General features: G+C 52.2%; 1 long non-coding RNA gene across 2 annotated transcripts in view; it reads left to right on the forward strand.

The window, feature by feature from the left end:
- The first annotated feature begins 2,049 nt into the window (after positions 1 to 2,049).
- LOC109550135 (uncharacterized) overlaps positions 2,050 to 15,007 on the forward strand; it is a 226,181-nt gene continuing 213,223 nt past the window's right edge. The window contains exon 1 of one of the 2 annotated variants that reach the window (XR_004522651.2): positions 2,050 to 2,273. This is a non-coding gene — a long non-coding RNA (uncharacterized lncRNA). The remainder of the gene's footprint in view (positions 2,274 to 15,007) is intronic. The other variant, XR_004522650.2, reaches the window with a different exon arrangement.

The raw sequence follows: 15,007 nt of genomic DNA on the forward strand, positions 1-15,007 counted from the left end.
ACTCTGCTTTCCCCTTGTTGGAAACCACACTTTCTGAGCGACATTTCCCGGAGCGTCCTGTAGGAGGGCGCCATAACTGTTAGCAGCAGCAGGGACTAAGGGTAGCTCTGAGCTGAGTCAGACAGGACAGCGTGGAACAGGGCCAAAGGTCTGCACTGGGGACCGGGCACTGCCCCCCCCAACACTCACACACACATGCATGCATGTGCACACACAAATACACACGTGCATACATGCACGCACGCACGCATGCACATGCAGAGAGGCGACGGCAGTAGCCTAAGGTCACGCACAACCAGTGCTTGCCCTCTGCCTCCCAGCCCTGTTTGCTCCTTTAACTCAGTCTGCCCTAAAGGGGACCTATGGCTGCCAGGCTTCCAGCTTGCCTCCATCTGAGAACCAGGACCCAGTGGCTGAGGGAGATGACCTTGGGGGTGGTTAGGTGCTCCTTTAGCCTGTTGTTCAGGTGGGAGGGGGACGTGGGTTACCCAGTGTGCATATGGAGGCCAGAGGAAGGGAAAATCCCTGCCTTTCCTCCCCCTAACGCCCAAATGCAACCCGGAAGGCCCTGCGTGAAGGCCTCTTTCCTGTGATGAGGATGCCCTGCGGCCTGGCAATCAGGAACTGCCTCTGACGGCCCTGCGCACACCCTGGATTCCTCGCTTCTAGCTGCAGGGTTGTGGGCAGGCCGCTTCACCTGGCTGGAGCGCAGTCCTGAACCTGTACCAAGAGGAGGAACACGCTCACTTCCAGGTGTTTGGGGATGGTGGCCCAGGCCAGTGCCCAGGAGATGGCCGACACGTGGTCAGCACTTGTTCTTGTAAGTGGCCCTGCAAGGCCAGGCTGCACTGTGTCCAGACTGCCTGGTCCACAGGACTGGGGTCTGGCCTCCGGAGAACCAAGCTCTGTCTTGGTGCTGCCGCACCAGCTGGGTGCACTTGGGTGCCTCGCCCTCCTCAGCCCCGAATGAGCACACCAGTTTGAGGGGCTAGAAAGACCGATCAGATGGGAAGGGCCTTGCACATGCCCACTTTGGGGATGCTGGGGTGGGGAACAGGCCCCTGGGTGGGACCTCTTCTTTCTGGCCCCCAGCTGGGCTGAGAGCTGCACGTCCCTCACAGAGGGGAGAGCGTGTTCATTTGGGGACCCTCTCTGAGCCCTGTGCCTGCCCTCCCCGCAGGCCCCTGAGCTGCCTGGTTGGAGAGCTCTCCCTTGGGGAGTCTGAGGCCCCTTTGAAGCTGGGAAGTTTGTACTGGAGGGGCAAAGGCAGCCTGGATTCAAAGCATCTCTCCTGGCCCTTAATTACCCTTCTTCACCCATAGGTGGAATTTCCACTCAAAGAGCTAAAGAAAGGCACCCGCTCTGCCGCAGGGGACTGGGTTTCCCTGTTGCCTTTGTGTGACAGCCGCCAGCGGGGTGGTGGCAAGCAGCTTGGGTTTCTGATTTTAATGATATCCTGAATTCATTCTGTTTCCTACCTCAGGGAAAGGAGCAGAGGTGATCCTTTTGAAAATTCACATAATTGCTTTTATTTGATTTTTATTAAAATGCATTCAGGAATAATGTGATTGCCCCCTTTATTACGCTGTTCATCAATCTGGCATGGGGAATCAGCCTGGAAAAAGAGGTGGGTGCAGGAGCCTGGTGTGTGGTAGGGAGTGGGGACAGCCCCGCACTGGCCAAGTGGCACTGGGGGAACCCAGCCCCGGCTGCTGCCGACCTGGGAGGTGAGGTGATGACCCTGCTGTGCCCACTGCGTGGCGAGCTGGAAGGTGGAAGGCAGTGCTGAGCGGGGAGTGCTGTGAGCACACTCTAGATGTCCTCCCCACCCCACCCTCTCCCCCTCTGTGCCTCCTCCTCCCAACCCTGAGTCCCCAGAGGCTGAGAGCCACAGCGGTCTGCCCTCCCAGCGTCCCTCGCACCCACACTTCCCTCGGCTCCCCCAGTTGCCTGCACGTTCACTGTAGCCTCCGTGCTGGTCTCGCTGGCTCCAGGCTCAGGGCCCTCAGTCCAACTTCCCACTGGCCCCCTGATCACGCCACTCCTCTGCTCAGGAACCTTGGTGGCTCCCGAGGGCCCCTTTCCTGCCAGGGCCTTTTGCTTTGGGACCTGCACCTGCAGTGGAAAGTACCTTGAGCTCTTGTCAGGCTCGGTTCCGAAGTTGCCCTGCTTTGTACTGGGCAAGTCCCTGCCTCTCGGAGCCTCAGCTGACTGATTAAGGAAACGTGAGCACCAAGGCCTTCGGGACAGGGTCACTGAGAGGGAACCACGGGGTATGTAACTCACACAGCGTGGTTTGGGGGGTTGGGGGGAGAATCATGTAACTTGACCGGGTGAGAGGTCAGAAGCGCTCAGCAAATGCTTGGGGTGAGAGGAAGGGCAGATCCAGCCCTGGCCCCCACTGAGGCCTCAGACCAGCTGAGGCGGCCACGGGAACAGCGATAGCATTTACTCTAGCGCTTCTGCCCTCATGGCCCGCGGCCCTTCCCTCCTCCCAGCAGAGAGTTCTGGACAGGACCGGGCCCAAGCTTTCAGACTAGCAGGTAAGAGTGGGACTCACTGTTCTTCCTGCCTCTCGCTGCCCTTCTGGGGGATGGCGGTTGCGGTTTCCGAAGAGGGTCAGAGATGCCTTTGCTGGGCTTCCTGGAAGCCCTCTCCCCGCTGAGCTTGGCACATGCACCAGATGCCCTCCCTCCTCCACCCTCGGCATGTCTTATTGCCCTCCTCTAGCAGATGAGGTAACTGAAGCTCAGAGAGGGTAAGTGACTTGTTCAGGGCAGCTCAGCTAGGAAGTGCGGGGGCGGGGGGCTCTTGGGCACAAGAAACTAGGATGGGCTCGTGACTTCCCTGCTATCCCTAAAGCTGTTGGTGAGATGCTTTGAGGGGTTGGGTTTGGCAGCTGGGCCGGGCCAGGTGGAGCCACCCTGTGCTCTGGGGTGTGGGTGGACCCTTGGGTGTTCGAGGCAGGCCCTCTCCACTCAGCCTCCAGTCTCCCTAGGGGGGTCTGCTTCTGCTGGGTGGGCTGCACAGGGAGTCAGGTTAGCATGCGGGGCGTGGGCATACGCATCCAGAGCCCCGGTGGGTGCTTTTAATTTCTGTGAAAAGCCCATCTTCACTGAAAAAAAAAAAAAAAGACAAACTTTTGTTGTCTGTTGCTGGTTTTCTTTTTTATGTGTTTGCTTTTATGCAAATCATTGGGCGGTGGATACAGCCGGGGGAATTCAGAGAGTGGAGGCCGTACGTTTAGAAATTCAACTGTGTGGCCCCTGAGGGCCTGCTGGGGCCCTACCACCTAGGCCAGCACTCAGTACGGGGCGCTGCGCAATGCTGAGTCCACCATGTGGCCGCTCAGCCTTGGGGAAGCTGTCATCCCCACTGGAAAGCCCTTCCCTGTTCTGCTCTGCTTGGATGGCTCCTCCGTGAAGCCCAAGCCATACCAAGCCTCCCTGGATGCGCTCGCCCTCGGGTTTTGATACCTGCTCACTCTGCCTGCCTGTCCCAGGAGCTGCCTGGGTTCCCTGGCACAGGTTCACATCCAGTCTCTGCAGTCAGTCTGTGAGTCTGTCTAAGAGGGCAGGCCCAGTCCTCAGTCATGGGGAGGGCCAGGCAGGGAGCTGGGAAAGTCCTCTAGTCTCAGCAGAGGAAATCCCAGCCCAGAGGGGCAAAGGGTGACCTACATCTTCCCTAGGACCAAGGGGTTTCCTGGGATGCAGACTTTCATTGCTAAATTGGGACAGTCTCCATCAGCCTAGCTAGGGCTGCTTGCTCAGGGCCTAATAGCAAGCCCAGGCCCTGAGCCTCCTGATTCCCAGGCTGGCACCATGTCCTGATGCTGTCGCTATAGACAGTCAGTACCTTCTTTTGGGGCAGGGGGACACTGAGACCCCTTGGGTGTCCAAGAGACTGGCCCAAGGCCATGGGCGAGTGGCTACAGAGCCAGACTAAGGGACCGCCAGCCCTTGAGCCTCTGGTTGGTTCCTGCATCCAGGGAAAGGGCTTTGCCCCAAGGGAGGGGAGAATGGCTGAGCTTTGCAGTCCTGTGGCCTGAGGGCCACTCCCCAGGCCATCTCAGACCCCACCTCCCAGCTCCCTGCTTGCAGGGCTGAGGAGGGGCTGAGCCTCCCTCCCCCACTGCACCCCAGCCTCCCTTCCCCCCCAGCCCCCAGGCCCTGAAGAGCAGAGCTCCTTATCAGATCTTGGTTCTCTCCTCTGCTCTGCTGCCTCTGCCTGGCCTCCGCCCCCAACCCCCGTAGCCCTTTCCTCTCAGAAGCTCCTTTTCCGTTACCAACACAGGCAGCCTGCAGAGATGTTGGTTTCTGTTGCTTTAAAAAAAAGTTTCCTTTTGGTGAGGGCGGTGAGGGGTTGTTTACTGGGCCTGCAAAGCCTCACCGTGGGCTGCAGCTGGGGGGTGGATTCGGCCCGAAGGCTGCACGCACAGCCCTGAGCCTCTGGATCCTGTGCAAAGGCAACAAGTGTGGAGTAAACACCTGCTGTGCCCCCCGCTGGGGGCTGGGCTCTGCAGCACCTACTGCGTATTCACACTCCCTCGGGAACCTGTGCATCTGGGCTGGGGGTTTATCGTCCGTTTCCCACAGGAGGCAGCTGAGGCACAGCAGAGGTGGCTGGGCCCCAGGCCTCTGGATTCATGGTCCGGACTCTGCCCACCACACCGTGCTGCCTTCAGAGCTCCCCATTCCAACCTCTTCCTTCCTTACCTGCCTTTCCCCACACACACAGTGCCCAGGCTGAGAGACAGAGCTTCCTGAAGCTTCCATCCTAGCATCGTGGCCCCTCTGTAGGTAGGGCATGAGCTCTAGCCATGTCACCAGAGCTGGATTTGAATTTCAAGTCCTCCTGCTGTGTGACCTCTGGCAAGTTGTTTAGCCTCTCTGAGCATCAGTTGGCTTGGCCATCCAACGAGAGAAACTTGGAGAAATCCCTGAGAGAGACTGGTGGACTCTGAAGGCTGTCAGGCAGGGGGCTGGGGTCTCTGTCTGCTTAACAGGGGCCTCAGGAAGTTTCAATTGTCAGCCAGGTCTGGGGAATTGGCAGAGGTGGTGGGGAACTGCTGAAGGTGGGTGAGTGAGGGAGCACCACGATGAAGACCATGTTCCAGAAGGATCATGTAGGCATCAGTGTGGGTGAAGACTGCAGGGGAGAGGTAGAGGCTGCGGGGCTGTTGAAGGGGGCTTTGCCTTCCTTTTCAGAAAAATAAGGTGATGTTCTCCCTACCCCACACCCCTGCCCACGCTCACCCCCTGCAACCAGGAGCAAGAATCATGGAGGCCAGACCATGATGGTGCGCCAGACTCCTGCCCAGGACAGATTCCCCCCACTGGCCTCCTCCCAGCTTCAGCTGTCATGCCCTGTGGGAGGAGGAACTGGAGGTTTAAGGGGTCCTGAACCCCAGCCCACACCAGCGGCCAGGTGTGACATAGGGTGTCCTCCTCCTCCCAGCAGCCCCAGTGTCCCTGAGAAGTGTTGGCAATCCAGGTCCACCTGAGAACCACAGTTTCCATTTCTCACTGACCTCTTCCCCTGGGTTTCCTAAACCTCTTGCTTCAAGTCTCCTGACACTACCTGAGTCCTTGAGAAAACTCCCTCCAACCCCTCACCTTACAAGTAAAGAAGTCCCCCCAGAACAGGGCAGCAGCTGGGCCATCTGTGTACACTTCCCCTGCTGCAACTCCGGCCTCCCCACCTCCAGGACATGGGAGGGAAGCTCCTGATGCAGGGACTCGAAGGCCATCTCTTTCCGTGAAGGAAGCACCTTTTCTGTAAAGTGAAGAGTTCCCCGACATGTGTCTCCCTGTGAGTGTCACAGGCATTCTTAGAGATGAAGGATCCTCCGCCACCTGGACTAGGTTTCCCTGGGGATACGCCACAGCTTGGAGGAGCTGAGGAGGCCGGGAAACTGTACTTGAGGAAACTTTACTGTTCCCCCTTCTCCTGAAGTTCGTTGGATGGAGAGTGTGGAGAGCGGGAGCACCTTTATGTGGGTCCATTCAGACTGCTACAGTAGAATACCATGGACTGGGTAGCTTATAAACAAGACATTTATTTTTCACAGTTCTGGAGGCTGGGAAGTCTAAGATCAAGGTGATGGCAGATTCAGTGTCTGCTGAGAGCCTGCTTCCTGGTTCATAGACAGCTGTCTTCTCACTGTGTCCTCACATGGTAGAAGAGAGCTCTCTGGGGTCTCTTTTATAAGGGCACGAATCTCACTCATGAGGGCTCCACACTCAGGACTTAATCACCTCCCCAAAGTCCCACCTCCTAATACCATTACCTTGGGGGTTAGGATTTCAACCTATGAATTTCCAGAGGAAGCATTCGGACCATAGCAATCTTGTTCTGGCAAAGGTTCTTTAATGGCAGGAAAGAAGGGTGTTTGAGTTTCACAGCCCTCCTGTGGCCATTGTACCCACTTCCGAGACGGGTACACTAAGGCCCAGAGTGAGAGTCTAGATGTCCTTGCTCATATTCAGAGCCTGACTCTCTGGAATTTTGGTCAAGAAGAAAACTCTCTCTCTGCTTGCTTCCAGGGCATTGTTGCCCTGCCGCTTCCACTGTCCTCAGTTTCTGGCCAGCACACAGTCTCTTGCACAAGAGGAGGGATGCTGTTCCTTGCTAGCCCTGTGGCTGCTCTTGTGATGCTGGGCTCCTCTGCTGTCCACATGCTCAACCCTGTAATAAAAATACTTCTCCAGTTAGTTCTAATTTTAACTCGCATTAGGACCGGCATTGCCTATAAGGCTGGCAACCAGATACCCTGGGGGATGTGCCTGCCTCACCCTCTCTCCTGGTGATAGAGGCCTCCAGGCAGGGAACGAGTGCTCACCCTGCTTTGCTGTGTAACCTTCCCCAAGGCTCTTACCCTCTCTGGGCCTCTCCTACATCATCTGCAGTGCGTGCTTTGTGGGATTGCAAGGATCAAAGGATGTGAGTACAGGGGATTGGAAGCCCTTTCTGTGGGCCAGCACTGGGCAGCCACCTTCTGTGTGTTTAATTTGTCTTCACAGCAGCCTAAGATATCTGACACAGACAGCTTCATGGACCACTTCCTAGCTACCCACCATCTGAGGGGGTTCTGCGCAGGAGGATTTTTATAGATATTATACTGGTATTCCCCTGCTGACCAGGCCTTTGCGTCCTTTTACCCGGGGGTTTGGGGGCTATGGTAGAAATGGCTCCAGATCCAAAGCTCTCTCTTGTCATCTCAGACAAGATGCTGTAAGGTGGCCTGGAGGGCCTTCGAGGGACAAGACCCCAAGGAGGATGGGACAGACTGAGAAGGAAGGTGGGTAAAACAGGCCCAGACTCGGGTGTGTGACCAGGCCTCAGCATTTCTGGGAGGCCAGTCCTGCACCTAGTCCAGCCTCATGCCCAGCGGAGTAGGAGGACGTCAGGGACACACAACTCAGAGCACGAGGGCCTCCGCAGTGGCCAGGACAGAGTGGAGATCCAAGGCCCTGCCCTACTTCCTGGGCACCATGGGGCCTCCCTCTTCTTGAGGCCGAGGGTAACAGCCTGATAATGATGGAGGTGAGATGGTCAGAATTTAGTTTCTTGAAAGACAAATCCAGAATGTGATACTTCTTGCAGCCGTACATTTTGGTATAGCGTCGTGTCCTAGTAATAGTTCTATTATACCCACTGCAGAGATGAGGAAAGTGCAGCTCAGAGAGTTTATAATTGTCCAAAGACATCTCGCTTGGAACTGGTGGATCAGAGACCAGAACCCTGGTTTGTTGATGTCAAAGCTTCTGCAGCTTTTGCATTTTTTATGCCTATTTGACTGGCAAGATCACCCCACTTGGGGGACAGATAGGACAATAAGGCCCACATGGGAAAGTGACACAGCTAGGAAGTGAGGGAGGTCTACCCAGTCTGTGCTTAGACACTAAGCTGCCCTCCTCTTGGTCCAAGCTGCCCACAGCCCATCCAGCATCCCTCTTCTTCAGCCTAAGGCCACCCACACCAGGCCTCCAGGTCCTGACAGTGTGGAGAAGTTCTGGCCTCCTCACCTGCTTCCCACAGCCCTTGCTGGCTGCAGAGCCTGCCCTGGACCCACTGAAGCCGTGGCTCAATCCCAGATGTTGCAGCAGGCACAGCCCCGGCCCTGCCCAGTCCTACCATGGGCTCCTCCTCCCCATGGGCTCTGGGCCTGGGAAGTGATGCCCACTGGCTCAACCTGAGATTCAGTGCGTGAGGTTATGTTTTGGGTCAGCAGATCCAGGATCAATGCTTTTGATTTCTAGCATTTCTTTTTCTTTTTTAGAATTTCCATCTCTCTACTTCTATTACCCATCTGTTCATCCATGTGACCTACTTTTTCCATTAGAGGACTTAGCATACTAATCATAGGTGTTTTAAATCCCTGGTCTGATAATTCCAATATTTCTGCCATATCCGAGTCTGGTTCTAATGCTTGCTCTCTCTTCAAATTATTTTCCCCCTTTTATCACGCTTCGCATTTTTAAAAAATTAATTAATTAATTAATTAATGTTTGGCTGCTTTGGGTCTTTGTTGCTGTGCGTGGGCTTTCTCTAGTTGCGGCGAGTTGGGGCTACTCTTCGTTGCCGTGCACGGGCTTCTCGTTGAGGTGGCTTCTCTTGTTGCGGAGCACGGGCTCTAGGTGCGTGGGCTTCAGTAGTTGCAGCACACGGGCTCAGTAGTTGTAGCTCGTGGGCTCTAGAGCGCAGGCTCAGTAGTTGTGGCACACGGGCTTAGTTGCTCCGTGGCATGTGGGATCTTCCTGGACCAGGGCTCGAACCCGTGTCCCCTGCATTGGCAGGCGGATTCCTAACCACTGTGCCACCAGGGAATCCCAAGCAGGACTTTCTAATGATAGAAGTCTCAGGCTTACTCTTTCCTGCACAAATGTTTAAAAACTTTCATTTTATCTAATACAAGCATTTAAAGCGATACATGTCCCTCCAGCCAGTCTTTTAGCTGCATACTACAACAATTAATATATTGTGTTTTTATTTTTTCATTCAGTTCAAAATATTTTCTAATTTCCCTTGTGATTTCTGCTGCCCTGGCTTCAACTTGTCTGCAGCATCTTATCTGTTATTAATTCTTTCCTATGAAATTTTTATTTTATAAATTGTATGTTTTAGCTCTAGAAGTTCTCTTTGTTTCTTTTTATGGTTCTCATCCATCTCTTCACTATGTTTTCTCTTAAATCCTTGAATATTCTTATAATAATTATTTTAATGTTGTTGTCTGCTAATTCCATAATTTCTGTCATCCATGTCTGTTTCTACTGAATTATTTTTCTTCTAGTTGTGGGTTGTATTTTCGTGCTTTCTTGCATGTCTAGGAGTTTTTGTTTGGGTGTTGGGCATTTTGATGCTCCATTGCTGAGTGTTTGGATTTTGTTGTCTTCTTGAAAGATTACTGAAGATATAGCTTTGGCAGTTAGTTAGTTTACTGGTGGATCAAGCTTCTCCTTTTGAGGCTTATTTTTAAGCTTTATTAAGCTGATCAATGAGGCCTCTCTGCTCTGCTCCGGCTGGTTGGAACTCAAAGTCTTTCAGCTCTGTGTGAGCTCTGCAAGTAGTTAAACTCACAGTTCCCTGGTAATAATTTTTCTTTGATAGTTGGACTTTGCCTGGCCTCATCACATCTCACCCCTAGACAGGCACAGTTTATAATTCATTCTAAGGCTCAAGAGGACCTCTGTGAAGATTTCTGGAACTTTCTCTGCCTAGCTCCCTCTTCACTGGTACTCTGCCCGTGACTTCCTCTACAGGCTGAGCCTCCCTGTTCTCCAGCCTGTCTCATCGGCTCAGTGAGATTGCTGTGCTTTACTTAGATTCTCTCTCTTCGTTCAGTAACCTGGGACGTGTGTCCAGTTAGACAGCTGAGACAATTATAGAGCTTACCTCATCTGTTTCCCTTCTCTTGGGAGTCACTGACCTGTGCCTCTATGTGAAAATAGGTGTTTCTATGTTTCTTCAGTTTTCTTTTTCTATTTCTTTTTCTTTTTTTATGGTGCTGGTACTAGTGTTAATCTGATGACCAGTTACTCTGTCATGGCTAGGAGTGGACAGCCTTGACTCCTGTCCAATGTTCATGTTGAGTAGAAGTTAACCAGGAAGAGGTGTGTAGGGGCATCTTAGGAGAAAGAGCTGCATAGGGGGAAGTTGCGAGTTTGGGGCATGTTCAGGGATGGTGTTTGTGGTATGTGTGTGGGGAAGGTTATGCAGGAGCAGACAGATAGGCAGGAATGTATTTGCAAAGGACATGGAGTGACATCTGGGAGTTTGCACGTTATCCCAGAGGTCTTGAGGAGGCTAGAGCAAGAAATAATTATAAATACAATAACAATAACATGTAACTGGTGTATTTTCATGTGCCAGGCAGGCACTGCTCTAAGCTCTTTCCATGGATCTTCTCATTTACTCCTCTGCCAGCTCATGAAAGACTACAGTGTTACTAGGAATTGCCATGTGCCCTGTGTTTTTCTAAGCACTTTACGCAATCACCTCATTTAGTCCTCACAAGAACATTACTTGGTAGGGAATATAACTTTGCCTATTTTATAGATCAGGAAACCGAGGTAATGAGAGGGGAAATGACTGATGGTAACACAGAGAATAACTAGCAACAGAGGTGGTTTTCTTTTCTGCCAAGATACTCTTTTAACGTTATTATAATAATGTTCTTAAAGCTGCCTTTGGGTCATCCAGGTGTCCATGGTACCCCATTGCCTGCAGATACTGTGAATGCTGGGGCGTGTGGCCACCATGCCTGGTGGACACGGCATTGCCTTGTGGTCAGGTGGTACCTGTGATACTTTCAAATCACATCCGCAAATTCTTTGACACTTTCCATTGGAAGGTGGACTCTAATTCCCCTCCCCTTCTGGCTTTAGTGACTCGCTTCTGATGAACAGAACGTGGCAGAAGTGATGCCTAATGACTTCTAAGACTGGTTATAAAAAGACATCCCTGCTTCTGCCTCACTCGTTCTCTATGACACATGCCTTGGGAGTCCCAATCTGTTTTCTGTCCCTATAGTTTTGCCTTTTCTAGAATGTCATATGAATGGAATTATCCAGTGTGTCGTCTGGCTTCCTTTATTTAGTATATTGCTTTTGAGATGCATCCATGTTGCTGTGTATATCGGTAGTTTGGTCTTTTTTATTTCAGCAGTGTTTTGTTAATTCACGCATCTGATATTCGTTTGTCCATCCCAGGGCTGGGCATACGTTGGGCACTCAATAAATGGGTGTTGAGTAGCTGAGGGGGTGAATGGAAGCTGAAGGTGGGGACTTTGCAAATCTGTTAAAGCCAGGCTTTGATGGAGGTTGGAGGAAACAAGGTGATGACATTTTCCCAAGACTCAGTTATCATTCATTAATTCACAGCTACTTACTGAGTAGCTACTCTGTGCCAGCTGTTGTGCTAGGCTGTAACGAATGGTTCCTGCCCGCTCCAGAGCTGACTGTTGAGCTGAGAAGACAAGCAACTCACCAAGCGGTTAACAGCGAGGGAGATCAGTGCTGGGAGAAAGGAAGACAGAGAAAGGGTGCGAGATGGGGAGGGCAGGGCAAGGGCATGATGGGGTGGACAAGGCTTCCCAGGGAAGTGAAGGCCTGAAGGAGGCTGTGTTTGCTGGACCATGGAGGAGGGAAGGGTGTGCCTGGCAGAAGGAACATATGTGAGCACACAGAGTACACAGCATGTTGGAGGAATGAGGCCAGTGTGAATGTGGGGACTGGTCAGATTTAGGGCTGGAGAGGTGGTCCTAGGGCCCATATTTTGCATCAGTGAGTTTGGCTTTTAGTCTAAAGACAAAAGGGATCCACTGAAAGACTTTAAGTTGCAAAGTCTTAATCAGGGTCTCTGTACTTCAGAGTGGAGAAAGGATTTGGCGCATAAATACAGGGAGAAAGGCCAGTGGGGGGGGTGTAAGTATTCCAGGGAAGTGTGGTGGTGACCTGGCCAAGGGCAATGGGAAACAGAGCTTTTAGATCAACTTAGGGGAAACCTGCCAGAATCTGGTGACTGATTTTACGTGGGGAGGAGGCAGAATGAATTAAGACTAGATCCCAGGTTTGGGACTTGGGCAACCGTGTCCCTGGAAGGGGAGCAAGTAAGGAGGGGGCAGGGGGTGTAGAGATGATGAGTAAACATGGGGACTGTTGAGGTCAAAGACGTCCAAGTGGAAAAGTCCAGGAGGCAGCTGGACATTGTGGGCTGGAGAGGGAATCGGCTGGACATGCAGAATTGAGAGGCCCGGGCAAGGAGCAGGGAGCAGATGAGCGTGCCCACAAATGCGTGAGGAATGTGGAGGGCCAAGGGCTCAGGACAGGGCCCTGAGGAACACCAGGATTTCAAGAGAAGGACAAGAGGTGTCCAAGCAAGACTGAAGGAAACGGTGTGGGAAATAGAGGTGCTGACAAAGGAGGGTTGGAGGAGCCTTGGGACGAGTGTTGAAAGGCATGGCAGTGGGCATCAGCAAGCATGCTGCCCAAGGGTAGTGAGATAAAGGGCAGGACTCAAGGACGGCCAGCCCCTGGTGACCTACGAGGTGACCCCCTTGGAAGAGTGGGAGGGGCAAAAGCCGGAGAGCTGGCTGGCGGTGAGGGGTGGATGGTGGGGACGGACAGGGAGATCGTTTGTAGCGTGGCGTCTCTGTCTCGTTTTGCAGTTTGGTGGGGACGGGTGAGCCAAGGCTGGAGCTGGTGAGGGAGGTGGGATCCAGGGAGGATTTTAGATGAGAGCAGCCTGGATTCGTTTAAGCGCTGATGCAAGGCAGCCAGTAGAGAGGGGTGTTCTGGTTGTCTACTGCTGTGTAATAAACCACCCAAATCGTAATAATTTAAAACAACAACCATTTATTATCTCTCGTAATTCTTGGAATAACTGGGCTCTGCTGGCTCACATGGGGCTTCGGTCACCTGTATGTTTGACTAGAATGTGAAGATGGCCCATCACATGGCTGGCGGCTGGAGCTGGCCGTTGGCGGGGAGTTTGGCTGATGGGAACATCGTGGTTCTTCTCCGTGTGGCCTTTCCATCTTGGTTGGGATTGTCACAACATAACAGCTGGCTTCCAAGAGTATGCCACGTGCTCCAAAGAAGCTGCAGATACCTTAAGACCCAGTTTTGGAAATTACCCAATGTCACTTCCACCACATTCTATAGGTCAAAGCAAGTCGCAGGCCAGCCTCGAGTCAAGCGGGAGGGGGCAATAGACTCCATCTCTTCCTATTGGGAGGAGCGGAGAAGAATTTTGGCAATCTTTAACATAACACAGGAAAAGGAAAAGGTGAACCTGTACCGGAATAATTAATGGATCTATCGAGAAAATGGCAGGGCTGGAGGCCCAGGGCACATGCAGTGGGATTGGCTTTAGAAAGAAGAAGGGCTTGGAATGGGCTTCCAGGAGGGTAGGGTCATCTTATATTTTCTCAAGATCTGAGCAGGTCAACCAACCACAAAGTTCTGGGTTGTGTAAACCACTTTGAACTTCCCCTCCCTTTGTAGAATAGCAGAGAGACTCCTAAGAGCAACACTTATTATTGAGTGCTGCTTTGGCCTTAATCAGTTCTCCCAGTGGCCCTGTTTGGTTGTATGAGGTCAATGTGGTGATACCCGTTTTACAGGTGGAGCAACTGAGGCTCAGCACGTCTCTCTCTGTCTTTGAGTTTGTGTGAATGGGTTGATTGTCTGCACATAAAACACGTTTGCTCTCTCCTATCCGAGGAACATGTGGATGTTATAATAACTCCTTAGAAGAGGGACCCCATATGGATGTGAAGTGAAATTCTCACCCAGGAGAGGGGAACAGGGAGTGGTGGCACTGGCTCAGGCCCTGGCAACCTGAGGGGATCTTGGGCTGGAATGGAACCTGGGACTGTGAGGTTCAAACCCCTCAGGACAAGAAGACAGAGGACGGAAGCGAAGGTTGGCTGCAGAAACCTGTACTGGTGACCAGCATTCCCGCCACCCTAATCACGCACTCGTGATATTAATAAAAATAATTGATGTCATGTGACTGCTTTTTAACTATCTGCTTTCAAGACTTAAGACCAGGATTATAAAAGGCATGCATTTATAAATTATCAGCCCAGAGCTCATAAGCACATATACATTGGGGAACACTTTGGTAGCACTTTAAATTAATTTATTGTCATTCATTCCAGCTGTCTGTGATGTAAACCTTCAGCTATAAATTTGTACCATCATCTGACACACCATTAACTAAGGTGCTGCCCGAGCCAGAGCACATTATAAAACATTCGAATACAATTTCTGTAGGGACTACAGCTCCCCTCTCCTTCCTTTCCTCTCTTCTCTCTTTCCCCTCCCCTCTCTTTCCCTCTCCTCCCCTCTCTTATTAATGACAAGAAATATGGAGAGGAGGCGAACACTTGAGAGTTGTGTTGGCAAAGCAATCAGGGCAGGTAAGACTCACTCTGCCCTGTGGCCATCCACGGAGCTCATGGGGTTTCATCCCATTTTATAGATGGGACATCAGAGGTCCAGAGAGAGCATGGGTTTGTCTAAGATCACACAGCCAGCAGAGACAATGACCTCCATCCTACCCCAGTGCCTCCTTGGCAGGCAGGCTGAGTCTCTGCTCCTGAGAACTTTGGCCTGGGTGTGAGTGACCCCCAGAATTCAGAAGAAATGTAGGAAGAGGGAATAAGATTTCTTTGAGAGGAGTTTCTGGTGGGGCAATCAGAGAAGCTTTCTGGGGATGCCGGGCAAAGAGAAGGAAAGAATGGAGGGGGATTAATCCCATGAATACTATTTTTAAACATTATAAAGGCAGAGAGTGGCTTGTTTGGGGGGCCTAGAAGGACTGAGCTGGCAAATTGGAAAGCAGTCCCAGGGGAGAGCTCGGATCCCATGAGGAGGGATGTGGTAATGGCCAGAGCTGGCTGACACTGGAGGGAGCTCCCTGTCACTGGAGGAATGCAACTGGAGAGCTTTGGGAGACATGGAACCGTGTATTCGTTTCTTATTGCTGCTGTAACAAAAGA

The sequence above is a fragment of the Tursiops truncatus genome, chromosome 16 (genome assembly GCF_011762595.2).
Source record: "Tursiops truncatus isolate mTurTru1 chromosome 16, mTurTru1.mat.Y, whole genome shotgun sequence".
NCBI lineage: Eukaryota > Metazoa > Chordata > Mammalia > Artiodactyla > Delphinidae > Tursiops > Tursiops truncatus.